Source organism: Tupaia chinensis, unplaced genomic scaffold, assembly GCF_000334495.1.
Source record: "Tupaia chinensis unplaced genomic scaffold, TupChi_1.0 Scaffold144806_1, whole genome shotgun sequence".
Lineage (NCBI taxonomy): Eukaryota > Metazoa > Chordata > Mammalia > Scandentia > Tupaiidae > Tupaia > Tupaia belangeri.
Window position 1 is genome coordinate 954,073 of NW_006204667.1, and position 18,453 is coordinate 972,525.

The 18,453-nt window shown below is 42.8% G+C and overlaps 1 protein-coding gene and 1 long non-coding RNA gene across 2 annotated transcripts in view; one reads left to right on the forward strand and one right to left on the reverse strand.

The window, feature by feature from the left end:
- Window positions 1-516, reverse strand: part of CSNK1G3 (casein kinase 1 gamma 3) — a 151,809-nt gene extending 151,293 nt beyond the window's left edge. The window contains exon 1 of the mRNA XM_006167465.3: window positions 423-516. The gene's annotated coding sequence lies outside the window, so the exon portion shown is untranslated. The remainder of the gene's footprint in view (window positions 1-422) is intronic.
- Window positions 517-606: 90 nt separating this feature from the next.
- LOC106733758 (uncharacterized) lies at window positions 607-7,619 on the forward strand. The gene is made up of 2 exons (XR_001369669.2): window positions 607-678; window positions 6,175-7,619. It is a non-coding gene; the product is annotated as an uncharacterized LOC106733758 (long non-coding RNA).
- The last annotated feature ends 10,834 nt before the right edge of the window (window positions 7,620-18,453 follow it).

Sequence of the window (18,453 nt, forward strand, 5' to 3'; positions counted from 1 at the left end):
CGGGACGCTGCTGTCGCCACCGATGCAGCCGGGAATGAATGCACAGCGGCGCCTCACTTATCCGGAGGTCAAACATCCTTCTGCCTCGGGCATCCGGATCGGCGCCGGACCCGGAAGTGAACACATGGAAAAAAAATAAAAAAAGGAAAGCGTCTCTCTAGCCGCGGCGGCGGTGGCCCCCAAGCTGCCCGCATCAGCGAAAAGAGCCGAGCAGAGCCGAAGATTGCACCGACTGCTCGGATTGGTCGGATCATCGACCGGAAGAGGGGCCGCGCGCTCATTGGCTGGGGGGGGGGCCAAGCCACTCCCCTCCGCTCCTTCGCTCGAGCGATTGTGGATACGAACGTGTTCTGTGTGTGAGGCCGTGGGTGGAGGAGGAGAGGTTTAGCAAGGTCTCCGGAGGGAACTGGAAGAAAACGCACCCGTGGATTTAGAGATCTACCAAGAACTGAGCGAGCAAAAGAGCTTTAAGGGCGCCATTGTGCCGGGCACGGCCCTCCAGGTGTCAAAAGAATCCGAAGGCCTGTTCTGAAAGAATGACATCATTGGGTTGACCTTTCCTCCCACTTCTTTGTAGCGTCAGTGCTATATCAGGGATTCTACTGCTTAGAAATATAAATTGTGGCTCGCGTTTGCATCTCATTTGCTGGCTATGGAAAACTCAGTTTGTGAGCTCAGGTAATCCTCTGCGCTGTATAACGTAGCTGTTATCTTAGTTTTTCAAAAGAATCTCCTGAAGTTCCAGAAGGCCAAACATGACTCAAGTCGTCAAGCTGTAGCAGGCAAACCAGAATCGGTGCTTTCTGACGCCACTTTCCGCACAAAAAGAGCAGATTATATCCCTTCCTGTCTCCCTCTTGTAGCGGGTTAACTGGGATGGACATAGGCCTTTTGGAAGACTTCTATGGAAATGGATCCACCCTGAAGCACGGTGGCAGACTCTGAAACTATCATTTTTGTTTAATGGTTATTCTTAATGTTACTTATGTCCAAAGTCCTTCCTAAAGTTAGGTGGTAAGATCTGTATGGAGGAAAAAAATCATGGCCTGGTGCTGTGTTTTAAAATACTCATTTTTAACCGTTTTTATATTTTAGATTCACTCAAGACGCTGGGGTATGGCATGTCTGTGTCTTGTTCTCTCAGTGTCTCTTTCTCAAAATGTAAAGGCCCCAGTGAAACAAATGCACTTTAAAATAAGGCTTTATCTCATTTCCCCTTCTAACATTGACAGACTGATGACAAGGTTGATGTGTTACCTTCAGAGGGGTAGGTAGTATGGAAAGATGCTGGTTTGTTTAGTTTTAGTACTACAACAATCTTTTTTTCTCTCTCTCGCTTTCCACTTTCCCCAAAGGGGAAGATTAAGAAGTCACTAGGATCGTCTTAAAAGAGCAGTTTTAAGAGCACTGCTTCCTCCTTAACCACACCATCATCCTGTAAGAGACTCAGAAGTAGTCAGAATCAGGTGGGCAGGTAGCTTGGTAGTTGGGGGTGCTGGATTCCCACGTGGCTGACCATGGTTCGAGTCCCAGACATGGCGGCTTGGTTTCTTACTTTCCCTTTCTTTCTCTCATTCTGTCCCTCTCTGGTCAAATTAAAATAAATAAATATACAAGTAAATAGAGTTTAATTTAAAAAATCTTTTAAAAATAAGTAACCAGGATTTATGCATGTTCAGACTTGGGAATCATTTTCTTAGATTCTCTCCTAAAATGTCTAATCTATCTCAGGATCCGATATTAGACAAGAAACAAAACTGGCCCTATCTCAGTAAATGGCGAAGAAATATCTGTAGTACAGGAAATGGTAAATACTGTCCTCAACTCCCAACACACTGTAATAGTCTATGCTGTCTGCCCCAGAAAACTCAGTTTAGATAAAGAACACCAAGCCCTCTAAGTGTTGATAAATGTTTACAAATTGCCAAGTAGATAAATGTATGATCAAATCACACTTTAATTAGATGTGGATTAGAATGAATGTTTATAGCTTTTAATACTTCACTAAAAATTTTTTGTTAACATTTGGCCTACAGGTTCCTACAGATACAAACTGACGCATAACCTAGCTAAGAAGCAACGAAATAGACAACTCTCTCTATTATATGGGGGGAAAATGGCAATATGAAAATATCAATAGCTTCCATGGAGGAGGGAGAAGCCAAGCTATAGCATCTCAACCAAAACTCTTTGTTTTATAAAAGATGTGTCAACTAAGGAGCAGAGATAGCACCCCTTCCCATCTGCTCATTACCAAGTTCATTTGTTGTGTCACCCCGTATTTCCTGGGATTGCCTCTCTGCAGGTGTTTATAGCCTATTAATATTTCTCATTACGATCATACCATCAATCTATGTGTTTGTGCCGTCAGCAGTCTTTTACAGTACAGTGGAAACTTGCATTTATCAAATTTCTCTTTTGACAAAAGCATTCTCTTTATGTGCTACAAAGACTGTTTGAGAGAGAGAATGGTGTGTAGACTTTGTGGAAAGTGAAGCAGGCTGTTTTTCCTGCTCTGGGGCCAGTAAGTTTTCAAATGGAACAGAGAAGGAAGTGGAATAAGGTTTTTTAAGCAGAAAATTAAGATATTTAATAAACTGTTTCAAAATAAAAACAGATGAAACATTTCATCTTCTTCTAAATATTCTAGCTGTAGGGATAAACTTGCCGTGGTTGGTGATTTACTGGTACCATAGGGTAAGGCCTGGACATCACTAAACTATACTTACATATGTCTTTTTTTTTTTTTTTTAATTCACCGCAGGTATTTACAGGGACAGAGGATGTGTGCCTGCCACCTCCCAACAGGGCATGGTCACACCACAATCCCTTCTCCACCCCGTTGGGATTTGGGACATGCACACACACATGTGTGGTGCATGTTTTTCAAGCCACTGGGGCTGGGATGTGAATGATGGTCCAAACTGCCCTTCAGATGGTTCAAAACCCCAGTTTATACCATCCTCAGAAGGTTGATCATAATTGTTCACAAATTAACGTAGAAGAATCACAAAACTTTTCTGAGAGCCTATATTATATTTTATAATAATGATCTTCAGGAATTGCTAATAAAATCTTGTTTTTAGGACTCTTTGTCTTAAAAGACTACCATATCACAATACCATAGACTGGCTGGCTTAACCAGTAGAACTATGTTGTCACATGTTTCTGGAGGCTGGAAATCCAAAAGCAGAGTGAGGGCTCTCTTCTTGGCTTTCAGATCAGCACCTTCTTCTGGTGTCCTCTCGTGGCCTTTCCTTGGTGTGTGGGCATGGAGAGAGAATGAGTGTGATCTCTCCCTCTGATTCTCAGCTTAATCCCTCACAGAGGGCCCCACCCCCGTGACCTCATGTATACCAAATTACCTGCCAAAGGCCCCACCTTCACCTACCCGGAACTTTAGGAGTTAGGGCTTCTACACATGAATTGTGAAGAGACAGAATTCAGCCCATGGCACTCCTTGGGCTGAAATACTCCTTAAAGGAGTATTTTCTATATAGAGAGTCTAGCCATCTATAAATAAAAGAAGGTGAAAGTGAAGGTTAGACAGGATGTTAATAAGAGAAGACAACTTGCAGACAACAATTGTTAAAACCTCACAGGGGGAAAAAAAGAATTCATTATGAAGAGAAAGAACTTCAATAAAGAAAACACTCTATAGAGCAAAGGTATAAACACCATAAAAGCATAGAAATATATTGCCAAAAAGAGTGGCTAAAATCTCAAGCTACCAATTTAATTTTTGTTTTTTTCCATTAGCAGGCCTGAATTTTGGCAGCTTTTAAGCAAGTTTGGCTATCAGAGGAATGTTGTTTCATGATAAATGGAAGCGCTAGCTAACGCTGTGTTTTTGTAATGATTTCAAAGACACCTTGCATTCTGGGTAACACAGGAGTCTAAAGTTCAGAGAGGACCGTAACGATTAGTCCCTGTTCCATTCTCCGTCCCCTTGTCTTCTTCGGCTGCCCATAGCTGTATCTCCGTGTTTGGAACTCAGGAGCCCAGCCACCTCATACGCCATACCTGAGAAGGGCCCTATCTCGTCAGCACGTCCCCAAGGAGTCTTGTTCTCTGTCTGAGGGTGGATGCATGGTGTGCTACATCAGAGCCGGAGTGCAGGTAGACTCCAAGTATGCTCCACCCTGACATCCTCACATCTCTAATGCTTCTCCTTTGGTGTCCTTTCCTACTGGGAACGGTGGCCTTTCCCAAACTCCGTATCCAATGTAGACATTTTCCCCACAGTTCTGACTAGATCTAAGTCACTGACTAGGTTCTGCTATTGTGGTTTGCCCTCCAACTACATTTCCCTTACCCACTGATTTGGCTTGCCGGATTACTGTATCTTGCTAGATAAAACCGTAGTGGTGTTCGGCCAGCAGATGGTATGGAAATTAAGGCAGCTGGATCCCATGTGGGGATGCCCACATGGGATCCAGCTGCCCTAACTTCCATACCACATAGCAAGCCAGATCCAGTAGCTTGAAAAACATGCTGGGAGCATGTGCAAATGTGCCCAGAATCTAAAAGAATGGAAGCGAAGAGATTGAAGTATGGCCATCCCTGCTGGGGGGTGATTTCTCAGCACTCCCACCATCTGTGTCCAGCAAGCACATCTCCCTACAGCAAAACTAAAACTAAAAATGAATTGTACTGGTGCCCAAACTTACCTAACCAATGTCCAGACTTCATGTGCCCTGTGGACAGTGAACAGGGAATACATCATTAGGGTCTAAAGGTGTTTACTCTAGGGTGCGTGCACTTGCCAGAGAGAGAGACAGTGAGAGGGAAAGTGAGGAATCACCGCCCCGGGGGGGGGGATGACTACACCACAATCTCTTCTTCTCCATTCTCCTCTAGAGATTTTTGAGCACACATGCCAAGCATGATTTTCAAGCAACCAGATCCAGGACTCGAACTGCTGTCAGCAATGTGGGAGTCCAGTCCCTTAATCACCACACCACTTGCTGATCCCCATAAAAGTTTACAAAAAAAAAAAAAAAAATCCTCCCTTTCGTTTAGTTCTCATTCTGCTTCTGCTGTAATTAGGATTATGATAGCCCCTCCTCATCCCCAGTTTTTATTTCTGCAGTTTCACTTACCTGATTAAGCCATGGTCAAAAACAAAGTAAATGGAACATTCCAGAAGTAAACGATTTATAAGTTTTAAATTATAGCCCTTCGAAGTAGAGTGATGAAATATTGCACTGTCCCAGTCTGTCCTTCATCAGCACAAGCAAAAGTACAGTGCAGTAAGCTGTGTAAGAGAGACCACATTCTCCTTTTATTATGTATTGTTATAACTTTGTTATTGGTTATTGTTACTCTCTCGCTGTACCTAATTTATAAATTAAACCTTATCGTAGGTATGTCCATAGAGGAAAAACAGAGTCCGTGTTTTGGTTCTATACCTAGCCTCAGGCATCCGCTGGGGTCTTAAAATAGACTCATCGCGGATAGGAGGGGAAGACCGCATACCGCCTTTCAGTTTCCTTCTGTAGTCCTTCTCTGAGTAAGCTCTGTCTAAAGCTCGGCTCACCTGTTACAAGAGGCGGGAAGCCTACATCGTATTAGCATCATGACGACTAAACGCAGTGATAGGTCTGCAGTGTACTTACCACGGCGTCGGACATCTCGTAAGCACTAAATAAAAAGGCCGACCCCTAGGAGCCTGCATTTCCCAAGCTAGCATGAGCAGTAATCAAAAGTCGAAAGTATCGGCTCTGAAGCTGTTCACTAGTGTGAAGAGTCCAAGATCTGGAACCAGACTTGTATTCTGGGGCAAAATATTATTGGAATTTACTCCAGGCCCTATTTTTCTTTTTTTTCTTTTCTTTTTTTTTTTTTTTTTTTTTGAGAGGTTTTTGCTATAGGGCACGTGCGCTCGCCAGAACGACAAAGAGACAGAGACACAACGCGAGAAATCACTCCCCAGGGGGGATGGCCACACTGCAATCCCTTCTCCTCCATTCTCCTCTCAGGATCTTGGGCATGCATGCACACGCGCCCAGCGTGAGTTTAAGCCACTGGATTCAGGATTCAAACCACGGTCCGACTACATGGGAGCCCAGCGACATAACCCTTATGCTAACTGCTGGTCCCCAGGCCCTATTTTTCTTGACATTGCCAGACATGTAAGTATGTTGACTGTCCACCATCTGTGTGCCTTTTCAGATTTCCTTTTGGTGAATTTTTTCCTGCAGACCTGGTGTAAGGTGGGGGAGAAGCAATGAGAGACGTCGCACCTAAACAATGCCGGTGAGATGCCCTCTCCCTCGGTGTGAATCCTGAGCAGAAGGTCCTGAAAACCATGAACAGCTGGAGCGGCTCTCCACCCCCAGGGCAGTGTGCTGACCACCCAGTTCCTGGCACAGAGCGGTGGTGGGATCCTACTGCCCAACCTCTGGGGCAATTTGAATTCTCCCAAACCAGGTCTTCCTTCCAGTTTCTGTCAATTCTATGAAATTCCTTTTCGCCCCCAAATTGCCTTCCACTCCATTGGTTCTCGTGCATTACCCAGAGCACTTTTCTAATGTTTGCATCTAAAGAATCCTGATGACAAGTTTTCGCTCCTGACTTCCGGTTCAGCTCACCTCCGTCTCTCCAAGTACCCTTTCCTTGTGTGGTCTGGAGCTGTGTCCACATGGACACTTGAATTCTACGCCACGGTTCAACTTGACCTCACTGTTTCGGCTCCCCCGACTATCATCTGTCTGTCTCACTGTTGTCAGGAGGCTCCCGGGCTTCAGGCTTGAGTTCTAATTGACAAAGCCAGCCCCACCCTGCCAAAGCTTTGTACTTCCGTGCAGCTGCTCCTGTCACCAAGCAGCCCTACCTCAGCTGAAGGCTGAAACCCTGCCAACGGCAGACCTGACTCTTTGGACTGTGACTCAATGCTTTGTGCTCTGCCAGCTTGGGTGACCTGATCTAACTGAGAACAAATTTCAACCAAATGCCAATAGTCCTGCTTTCTAGAAGTTACTTTAACTTAAGTTAGTGTATAGCTGTCCATTTGTATCCATGATAAAAGAGCCCATATAATCTGGTATCCCATTTTCTTTATATATATATATGCATAAAACCTCTGCTTTTCTGATCTTCTTGACCCATATGCACAAAGAGAAGTCAACTTGATCCCTTCACAATGGAATACATTCTGGGTTCTAAAGTTACTGTCGCTATCTGGGTACCTGGTGATAGAGCAGTGCTTGTTTCGACAAGCGGCCTAATCAACTCAGAATAGTAAAGATAATTCAGTCGTGGAGTGTTGGGGCTTCAAACCACAGCTGCTGTTCTCAGCTTCCTGCTACATGTCTTTCAACCAGACATTAATATCTCACTAAGACTCCATCAGTCGTGTCGAGCAGCCTGCTCTGATGGAGTCAGAGCCAAGGTCCCAAAAAAGAATCTGACTTTAGGATTCATTTCCTCATATTAGAAAATCCAGTTGCATATGATTAAATGACAACCATCAGTAAACGTTAAACTCAGCAGGCGAACACATTACCCAAAGCAATAAAAATAATTACGTGGCAGATACTAGGATTGTGATTGAGAAATAAAGGGAAGCAATGATGATTTTATTCTGCACACACAAAATAATTCTTTGGGATTTTGTTTGTTTGTTTTTTGCGATAGGGTACATGCACTTGTGGGAGAGAGACAGAGAGAAGGAAAGTGAGAAATCATCCTCCCGGGACGATGGTCACTCCACAATCCTTTCTCCAGTCTCCTCTCAGAATTTTGGGCACACATGCACACATGCCCAGCGTGTTTTGCAAGTCACCACAACTTTGACTCAAACTGTGGAGTCAGCCAGGTATGATGCAGCGCCTTAACCACCATGCCACCTACTGTCCCCTACGAAATGATTTTTTTTTTTTTGAGAGGTTTTCAGGTTTTCGTTATAGGGCGCGTGCGCTTGCCAGACAGACAGAGAGAGACATAGAGACAGAAAGGGAGAAATCACCCCCCGGGGGGATGGTCACACCGCAATCCCTTCTCCTCCATTCTCCTCTCAGGATCTTGGGCACGCACGCACACGCACCTGGCGTGAGTTTTAAGCCATCAGGTCCGGGACGCGAACCACAGTCAACTACGTGGGAATCCAGTGACATAGCCATTACGCTAACTGCTGCTTCCCCGAAATGATTTTTTTTAAAAAATCATAATTCCAGGACCAGCAGGTGGCATAATGCCTAAGTCGCTGGATTCCCATGTAGTCAACCGCAGTTTGAGTCCCAGACCAAGTGGCTTAAACTCACGCTGGGCTCATGTGCATGTGTGCCCAAGATCCCAAGAGGAGAATGGAAGAGAGGAGATTGCAGCGTGGCTATCTCCCTTAGGGGGTGATTTCTCTCATTTTGTCTTTCTGTCTCTCTTTCTGGCGAGCACACATGTTCTATAGCAAAAGCCTCTTCAAAAAAAATCATAATTCCAAGTCACTTTAAAAAGTAGTCATTTATTTTATAAGTTATAAATTGTATAACCTATTGGATATATTATAAGAAAAAAATTGCAAAAAACTTTCTGACTTTTCAGTAGTCATATTGTTGGTGGTAGTATTGATATTGTTCTTCTAACTCGTATGTGTGTAATGTGGAATAAAGGAAAACGAGTGATTCTGGTATAGTCTAATTCCTCTGTTCCTGTCGTTGAGATGAATGAAAAGAGACCCCAGTGGAAGAGCCGATAGCCTTGAGTCTGAATTGGAAGTATCGTCATAAACATGCAAATATTGTACATAATTATTTCCTAGCTCAGTTTACTGAAAAGGCCCAGAACACGCCCAGCTCTGCTGCAATGAGTATCTTTAACTTCCACACACCAGACTCCGAACAGCAGCCTTTGGAGGAATGACGGGTGGAATGTGGCACCATCTCAGTTTCCCATCTCTGCTGTAAAAATTGCCGCACATCTAGTGGCTTGAACAACACAAACGTATATGGGTCTGGAGGTCAGAAATCCGAAAGGGTTCTCACTGAACTATAATCCAGGGGTCGGTAGGGCTTGTTCCTCTGGAGACTCTAGGGGAGAATTCATTTGCTTAAGTCATCTAGAGGCTTCCTGCAGTCTCTGTTTCTGTCTTGGCAAACATCACACCTCGCAGAACTCTGCTTCCATCCTCAGGTCTCTTCTGCTGCGCTCCGCTGCCTGATTCCCACTCACAAGGACTCCTGGATTACACTGACCCTCCAGGATGATCCAGGATAATCACCCTGGTCCCAAATCCTTAATTTACTCTTAATGCAAGGTCCTTTTTGCCATGTAAAATAATACATTCGCAGTTGCAGAAAATGAGAGTGTGGTCATGCTGGTGGGTGCATTATTCTGCCTGCCATAGGCACCAAGTCAAATAGAGGGGCTTTAGATTTTTAAAAAGTGATAGAGTCTAACTCCAGTTGCTGAGAGACACACCGCAAATGTCGCATCTGGCCCATAGAATAATTTTAGCAGTATTGCCTGCAACTCTATTGTAATTGTAAGCAAGATGAAATAAAACTAACACCTACTGAGTGCCCGAGTAAAGAGTGGCAGGCATTTTCTAGAAAATGTCTCAGTTATCATAGGTAGTTGTCAATTTTTACTTTTAGTAGATGAGAACCGTAAGACTTGAAGAGAGTTTAAGCAAGTGTTCAGGTCACTCAACTAGAAAATAACAGAGCTAGAATTCATATATAGGCACGAAGGAACTTCAGAAATTTTATGGAAAATGGAATTCAATGGAGTGTGTTTGATGCAAGATTTTTTTTTGAAAACTCTGCATAGTGTTTTTCTGTTTCTTTCTTTTCTTTTTTTCTAAGGCTTTTGCTATAGACTTTGTGTGTCCACCTGAGAGAGACAAAAAGAGAGAAAGCAAGAAGTCACCCCTCCAGGAAGATGGCCATGTCACAATCTTTTCTCTTCCTTTCCCCTCTCAGAACTCTGGGCATGTGCACATATACACCCGGTGTGATTTTCAAGCTGTTGAATCTGGGACTTGAATTGCAGCCGACCATTGGGAGTCCAGTACCTTAACCACCATGCCACCTGCTGACCCCACAATGCATAGATTTTTTTTTCATAATACATTTTCCATGAATTGTTCAAAGACCCTACAGATGTCTGACCAGGAAGTCTATGCCTTTAAATTACTTTTATGATGTGATAGGGGAGGTGAGAGAACTCCCTAGGACACACTACTGCACTCACTACAAGGTCACTCTTCCAGGCTCAACCTGTGTAGGCAAAGAAAGAAAGGATAGAGAGGAGAAAGGAAGAAGAACGGGGAGAAGGGAGAGAAAGACCCTAAATGAGTGATGCATAGCAACCTGAATTAGAGCAGCCGCAGGTATGGAAAAGGAAAAGCAACAGACAAGGTCAGGACTAGAAGAAAGAAAAACTCTTAAGATCTTTTTTAAAGCACAGCTTCAAAAATGATAGCGTTCATAAGAAGAGCCCCAGTCAAAGAATTACTTGGGTCTACACAGAGATATGCATGCACTCGCATGCATGTGCGTGTGCATGTGTTGTTTTCTTTGTTTTTGTTTTTGTTTTTGTTTTGTTTGGTTTGGTTTTTAGAGAGAGTTTCTCTGTACCCTTCCTCAGCCTCCCAAGAAAGTGGAACTAGCAGTGTGAGCTTCCACGCCTGGCTGTTCAGATAGGGTCTCTCCACGTTGCCCACAGTGGTCCCAAGCTCGCATCCTCCCACCTCAGCTTCCTAAGTACCTGGGACTACAATTGTGCACAACACACCCAGCTTTTCAGAGGGGGCCAGAAATGGAACGAGGCCTCCCAGGTGGCCTCAACCTGCCCCATGGGAGTGTCTTTCCTGGCCATAGTCGGCTACTTCCTAATCAACTCTTGTTTCAAATGTCAAGTCCCAAAGATTGACTATTGGTTTTTTAAGCAAAGCACCAATATTTTTCATTAGAATCCCCTTGAATCTATTTTAGAGAGAAAATAAAGTCTATTTTATTTACTTCTCTAATTCATATTCATATTATTTTTCAGTTTATTGCCACTGTTTTATAGCAACTGTGAATTTTTTCCTTTTTATTTACTTTCCATCATTGTACATCTCTACAGCACACAGTATTTTTTTTAAAAAAAAAGTCTGAATAAACAAAACAGTTAAAGAAAAAATGCATTAAAGATAACGTCAACTGAGTTATGTATTAGTTGCAATTCACTGAAAAACAAAAATAAAATAAAAACATTAAAAAAAATGAAGTACTGTAGCCAGCAGATAATGTCATGGTTACATCGCTAGTCTCCCACATGACCAACTGCAGTTCAAGTCCTAAACTGGGTGGCTTGAAACTCAGGCCAGGCACATGTGTGTGCATGCCCAAAATCCCAGGAGAAGAATGGAGGAGAAGGGACTGTGGCAAGACCATCCTCCCTGGGGAGTGATTTCTCACTTTCCTTCTCTCTGTCTCTCTCTCTGGCGAGCACACACACCCTAAGGCAAAGACCTTTATTACAAAAACAAAACAAAGTACCAATATTTGCTCGTGGGCAATTGGCTTAGTCATTAATTGATCATTTCCATCCACATGTATGCACAGATAGTTATGAACAATTATTTTTAGTAAAACAGTCTCCATCTTTTAACTGCTCACAATTCATGTACTCTTTTTAACTACTTTATCCCTGAGGATTTAGTAAGAAGTTACATTATTTGAAATGAGACAGTATTTGTTCGAACATGTCCTACTTAGGCTTAACTTTGACAAAAGGATGTTGATCTCATAAAGGGGTCTGCCATTAATTAGCAAGAAAAGTATTTTTTTTTAAGAGAGATTTCGTGCTACAGGGCGTGTACACTCAACAGAGAGACTGAGAGAGGCAGAGATAGAGATTGAGAAATCACCCCCCAGGGGGACGGCCATACCACAATCCCTACTCCTCCATTCTCCTCTTGGGATTTTGGGCATGCACACACACACACCCAGCATGAGTTTTAAGTTGCCAGGTCTGGGACTCGAACCACGGTGAACTACATAGGAGTCCAGTGACGTAACCATTACACCATCTGCTGGTTCCCAGCAAGAGAAAGTATTTGAGAGAATAATTGCCTATAATCTATTTACCAAAACTCATTTGAAAGAAAAAAAAAAATGGGGGAGATTTTCTTTAAAATACATAGCTTCCATTTCTATAGATACTCTCAAACTTACGGTGAATTTATTCAGATACACATGTGGCCCACATGATTTTGTAGGTGTTCATGGCCCCAGTAAACACGCCTTGATAGACTTTTTTGTTGTTGTTTTTTAAGGTTTTTGCCATAGGGCACATGTGCTTGCCAGAGAGAAAAAGACGGATAGAAAGTGACTAGAAAGTGACAAATCGCCCCCCTGGACAGGGGCGGCCACACCTCAGTTCTTTCTCCATTCTTCTCTCAGGATTTTAGACACGCATGCACACACACCTGGTGTGAGTTCCAGGCTGCTGAGTCTGGGACTCGAACTGCTATTGGCCATGTGGGAGTCCAGCACCTTAACCACCACGTTATTTGTTGGCCTCTCATAGACTTTCTTTACCAAATTATGTATGCCTTTCCATTACAACTGCTTACACTGAGGGACAGTAAAAGAAACAGCCTTTTTTTTTTTTTTTTAAGAGGTTTTTGCTATAGGGCGCGTGCGCTTGCCAGAAAGACAGAGAGAGACAGAAAGTGAGAAATCACCCCCCCGGGGGGGATGGCCACGCCACAATCCCTTCTCCTCCATTCTCCTCTCGGGATCTCAGGCACGCACTCACATGCACCTGGCATGAGTTTTAAGCCACCGGGTCCGGGACGCGAACCGCGGTCGACTACATGGGAGTCCAGTGACATAGCCATTATGCTAACTGCTGGTCCCAAGAAACAGCCTTATGAAACTCACAGGAATTTCAGTAAAAATATTTGTAAGGATATGCAGTACATCACAGCACATGTCCTACAGTAGGACCCCAAGAAACAAGTTTCTTTCAAGTTACAATACCAAGAAGAGCTATATTTCTTTTTAATGCCTGAATTTTTGTTTGTTTATCTTTATTTATTTATTTATTAGAGCAATTTTGGCTGTAGGGCATGTGTGCTTGCCACAAAGACAGAGAGAGAGAGAGAGAGAGAGAGAAATCACACACACAGCCCTCCCCCAGGGGAGATGGCCATGCCACAATCTCTTTTCTTCCATTCTCCTCCCAGGATCTAGGTCAAGCACGCACACATACCAGGCATGATTTTCAAGTCACCGGGTCCAGAACTTGCTTATTATTTTATGAGTGAGAAAGAAGAGCCCACGAGAGAGGTATTTTCAACCCAGTTTTGCCATGCTGCCATCTTCCCGCTCAGCTTTCAGTTGGCTGGGATCACAGGCACTCACTGTCACACCCGGTGTGTCTTGGTTGGTCTGGGATTTGAACCTGTGACTTCCATGTAGCCTTAGCATTGTGCAGCAGCATCACCACCATAGCTAGGGCCATAGCTGATTGGTTCTGATCTTGCAGATGTCATGCATCATTACGATACTTGCCATGGTGCTATTTGCTAGGAAGCCTGGAACCCACTTTGTAACCTCTCAGTGTCCTTAGTAGGCCTCGTGGCACACGTGTTAGTGAATGTTGTACTCCTGCTTTCTATATTCTTACTTCCTCCTCCTATTTTTTATCATGCTATGCTATATGTGTTCCTGTAAACTGACTTGATTCCTGTTATTTCTTTGAAGCACAATATAGAAAACATATAAAAAAATTAAGTTTTCTATTTATTTAGCACATTCTATGAAAATTGTTGGTTTTATTTTTTCCCCAAAGTTAAGAGAATATATTTAGGTGAGCCTGACCTAAACATGGCATTTCTGAATTTCTGACAAGAGGTTCCTGAGGGGCATCTCCCAGAGAAATGCATGCGTCTTTTAGAGCAGCCAAATCTAAGGTACAGGACAGTCAATATGACCTGTAATTTGAAGAAATGGTGATGTTTTGGTCAGAAAAAAACAAACAAATTCAAGCTTAAACTTGAAAGAAGCAAGAGTAGGCAACCATTTGTGTATGCAGCTGCTTTTTACATCGATACTCTGTACATCACACAAAAATGTGTACGACTATGATCACGTTTACTTAGCACTGGTTAATGATTCTCCCAAACAACATCAACGGAGCAACCTCTGGAAACTGAAAGAGAATTACAAGGACGAACTAACACATAGAAGAAGTCATCACACATAGAAGACACACAGTAATAACAGCAATGCTACCGCGGAACAATTACTGTCTGCTACATGCCTGACGCTGTGCGGAGGTATTCGTCACACCCATTGAACTTTCAGAATCCCTGTGAATAGGTACTTTTGTGAATCCATTTTACCTATGAGAAATAGAGAGGCAAGCCAGTAGAAAACTGAAGTGGAAACTTGACATAATCCAATTTATATCTAAAGATCTCTCTGGCTGTTAGGAAGAGAGAGGGCAACCAGTTGGGAGCCTCTCGTCATGGTGGACACGGTAGCACCAGAGAGGGAGACCAGAGTCACGGAGGTTCTCAGAGATGTAAGATTCAGAGTATAATTAGTGTGTGTATGTGCGTGTGTGTGGAGGGGGACAGGGGGAACCAATGCTCTTTCTCAAAGCCAGTAGCCTCTCAGTAGACTAAACGTAGGTTATCAAATGTCAAGTGAAGTTCCCTGTCATTCCAGTCTAGGCTGAGGGTGATGCCAGGGCCTTTGTTCTGGTGACCTGATGCTCTGGATCTAGGCTGCCTTCCCATGAGGGGTATGATTTTGTTGTGGAGAGATAAATGTCTACCCTCCTTGTTCTGTTCCCTTCTGGTGAGTGCCACATCAATTTTCCTTTGAGGAGGCCATCTTACCTCTGTGTTGGGGAACATGGAGGAGCAGATTTTAGGGAGCCAACACTTGGAAGTATGAGGGGGAGGGGAGGTCTCTTATAAGTTCATGTGAAATGCACATTATAAATGAACTTTGCAAGGATGTCTTTTTCTTCAGCACCAAAATAAATTTATACTTTCATTCCCTTTTTCCACGGACCTTTTGAGATGCCCCTCATGTGTGAAGAGCCCAAGACTTTTGAATCATTTCTCTACTTTTCTGTAAGTGTTCCCCTACTTACTACAGAACTTTCATACTACAAGAACAATGAGGATTCTAAAAGCTTGGGAAGTCTAGGGTGAAAATGTGAGAATCCGCTTAAATCTTTGGCAGGTCTTAGACACATGAATAAAGTGAATTTATTGTGTGCTACCAAATCCCTTGTCTCAAAGAAAGTAAGTTTCAAAATGACCCAATATGATGTAGACCTTCCCATCACATCAATATTCCAATTCCTGCTCTCTTCTTTTTCCTCAGATATATTTTCCTCCTTTATGATCTCCTCATTGTGGTCTGAGTAATATGGGTTTCCCATATGTCTCTCAACTGTCTGCACGTAGATTATAGGGTTTTATGGGTTCTCTAATGTGGTCTGAGGCTGCTACCATACTGCTGGACTAGCCTGAACCAGGATCCAAGATGGGGGTGGGGCAGTCATAAATGGTGTCATTATAAGTTTATAGCTGTCTACATCCTAAATGTGTGTATGTGGGTATAATGTACATTTAAGTAATTTGAATCTAGCATGTGTTATATAGTGTATGTAATATATACAACATATCTAACATGTGTTATATAATGTGTGTAATATATACAGTATATCTAGCATGTGTTATATAATGTATGAAATATATACAATATACTTGTGTATGCCTACATTAAGAAATATTGGACTGTCAGAAAGTCATGATGCATTTTTGCATAGAAAAACACATCATGACTCCTTGACAGCCCAGTAGATATGCAGGTCTTTGCTTTGTTGTGGAGTGTGTTTGTTTAGTATTTTGTCCCCCCCACCATCATTCCTGTCAGCTTTCAGTTGGCTGGGATCACAGGCACTCACTGTCACACCCGGTGTGTCTTGGTTGGTCTGGGATTTGAACCTGTGACTTCCATGTAGCCTTAGCATTGTGCAGCAGCATCACCACCATAGCTAGGGCCATAGCTGATTGGTTCTGATCTTGCAGATGTCATGCATCATTACGATACTTGCCATGGTGCTATTTGCTAGGAAGCCTGGAACCCACTTTGTAACCTCTCAGTGTCCTTAGTAGGCCTCGTGGCACACGTGTTAGTGAATGTTGTACTCCTGCTTTCTATATTCTTACTTCCTCCTCCTATTTTTTATCATGCTATGCTATATGTGTTCCTGTAAACTGACTTGATTCCTGTTATTTCTTTGAAGCACAATATAGAAAACATATAAAAAAATTAAGTTTTCTATTTATTTAGCACATTCTATGAAAATTGTTGGTTTTATTTTTTCCCCAAAGTTAAGAGAATATATTTAGGTGAGCCTGACCTAAACATGGCATTTCTGAATTTCTGACAAGAGGTTCCTGAGGGGCATCTCCCAGAGAAATGCATGCGTCTTTTAGAGCAGCCAAATCTAAGGTACAGGACAGTCAATATGACCTGTAATTTGAAGAAATGGTGATGTTTTGGTCAGAAAAAAACAAACAAATTCAAGCTTAAACTTGAAAGAAGCAAGAGTAGGCAACCATTTGTGTATGCAGCTGCTTTTTACATCGATACTCTGTACATCACACAAAAATGTGTACGACTATGATCACGTTTACTTAGCACTGGTTAATGATTCTCCCAAACAACATCAACGGAGCAACCTCTGGAAACTGAAAGAGAATTACAAGGACGAACTAACACATAGAAGAAGTCATCACACATAGAAGACACACAGTAATAACAGCAATGCTACCGCGGAACAATTACTGTCTGCTACATGCCTGACGCTGTGCGGAGGTATTCGTCACACCCATTGAACTTTCAGAATCCCTGTGAATAGGTACTTTTGTGAATCCATTTTACCTATGAGAAATAGAGAGGCAAGCCAGTAGAAAACTGAAGTGGAAACTTGACATAATCCAATTTATATCTAAAGATCTCTCTGGCTGTTAGGAAGAGAGAGGGCAACCAGTTGGGAGCCTCTCGTCATGGTGGACACGGTAGCACCAGAGAGGGAGACCAGAGTCACGGAGGTTCTCAGAGATGTAAGATTCAGAGTATAATTAGTGTGTGTATGTGCGTGTGTGTGGAGGGGGACAGGGGGAACCAATGCTCTTTCTCAAAGCCAGTAGCCTCTCAGTAGACTAAACGTAGGTTATCAAATGTCAAGTGAAGTTCCCTGTCATTCCAGTCTAGGCTGAGGGTGATGCCAGGGCCTTTGTTCTGGTGACCTGATGCTCTGGATCTAGGCTGCCTTCCCATGAGGGGTATGATTTTGTTGTGGAGAGATAAATGTCTACCCTCCTTGTTCTGTTCCCTTCTGGTGAGTGCCACATCAATTTTCCTTTGAGGAGGCCATCTTACCTCTGTGTTGGGGAACATGGAGGAGCAGATTTTAGGGAGCCAACACTTGGAAGTATGAGGGGGAGGGGAGGTCTCTTATAAGTTCATGTGAAATGCACATTATAAATGAACTTTGCAAGGATGTCTTTTTCTTCAGCACCAAAATAAATTTATACTTTCATTCCCTTTTTCCACGGACCTTTTGAGATGCCCCTCATGTGTGAAGAGCCCAAGACTTTTGAATCATTTCTCTACTTTTCTGTAAGTGTTCCCCTACTTACTACAGAACTTTCATACTACAAGAACAATGAGGATTCTAAAAGCTTGGGAAGTCTAGGGTGAAAATGTGAGAATCCGCTTAAATCTTTGGCAGGTCTTAGACACATGAATAAAGTGAATTTATTGTGTGCTACCAAATCCCTTGTCTCAAAGAAAGTAAGTTTCAAAATGACCCAATATGATGTAGACCTTCCCATCACATCAATATTCCAATTCCTGCTCTCTTCTTTTTCCTCAGATATATTTTCCTCCTTTATGATCTCCTCATTGTGGTCTGAGTAATATGGGTTTCCCATATGTCTCTCAACTGTCTGCACGTAGATTATAGGGTTTTATGGGTTCTCTAATGTGGTCTGAGGCTGCTACCCTCCTGCTGGACTAGCCTGAACCAGGATCCAAGATGGGGGTGGGGCAGTCATAAATGGTGTCATTATAAGTTTATAGCTGTCTACATCCTAAATGTGTGTATGTGGGTATAATGTACATTTAAGTAATTTGAATCTAGCATGTGTTATATAGTGTATGTAATATATACAACATATCTAACATGTGTTATATAATGTGTGTAATATATACAGTATATCTAGCATGTGTTATATAATGTATGAAATATATACAATATACTTGTGTATGCCTACATTAAGAAATATTGGACTGTCAGAAAGTCATGATGCATTTTTGCATAGAAAAACACATCATGACTCCTTGACAGCCCAGTAGATATGCAGGTCTTTGCTTTGTTGTGGAGTGTGTTTGTTTAGTATTTTGTCCCCCCCACCATCATTCCTGC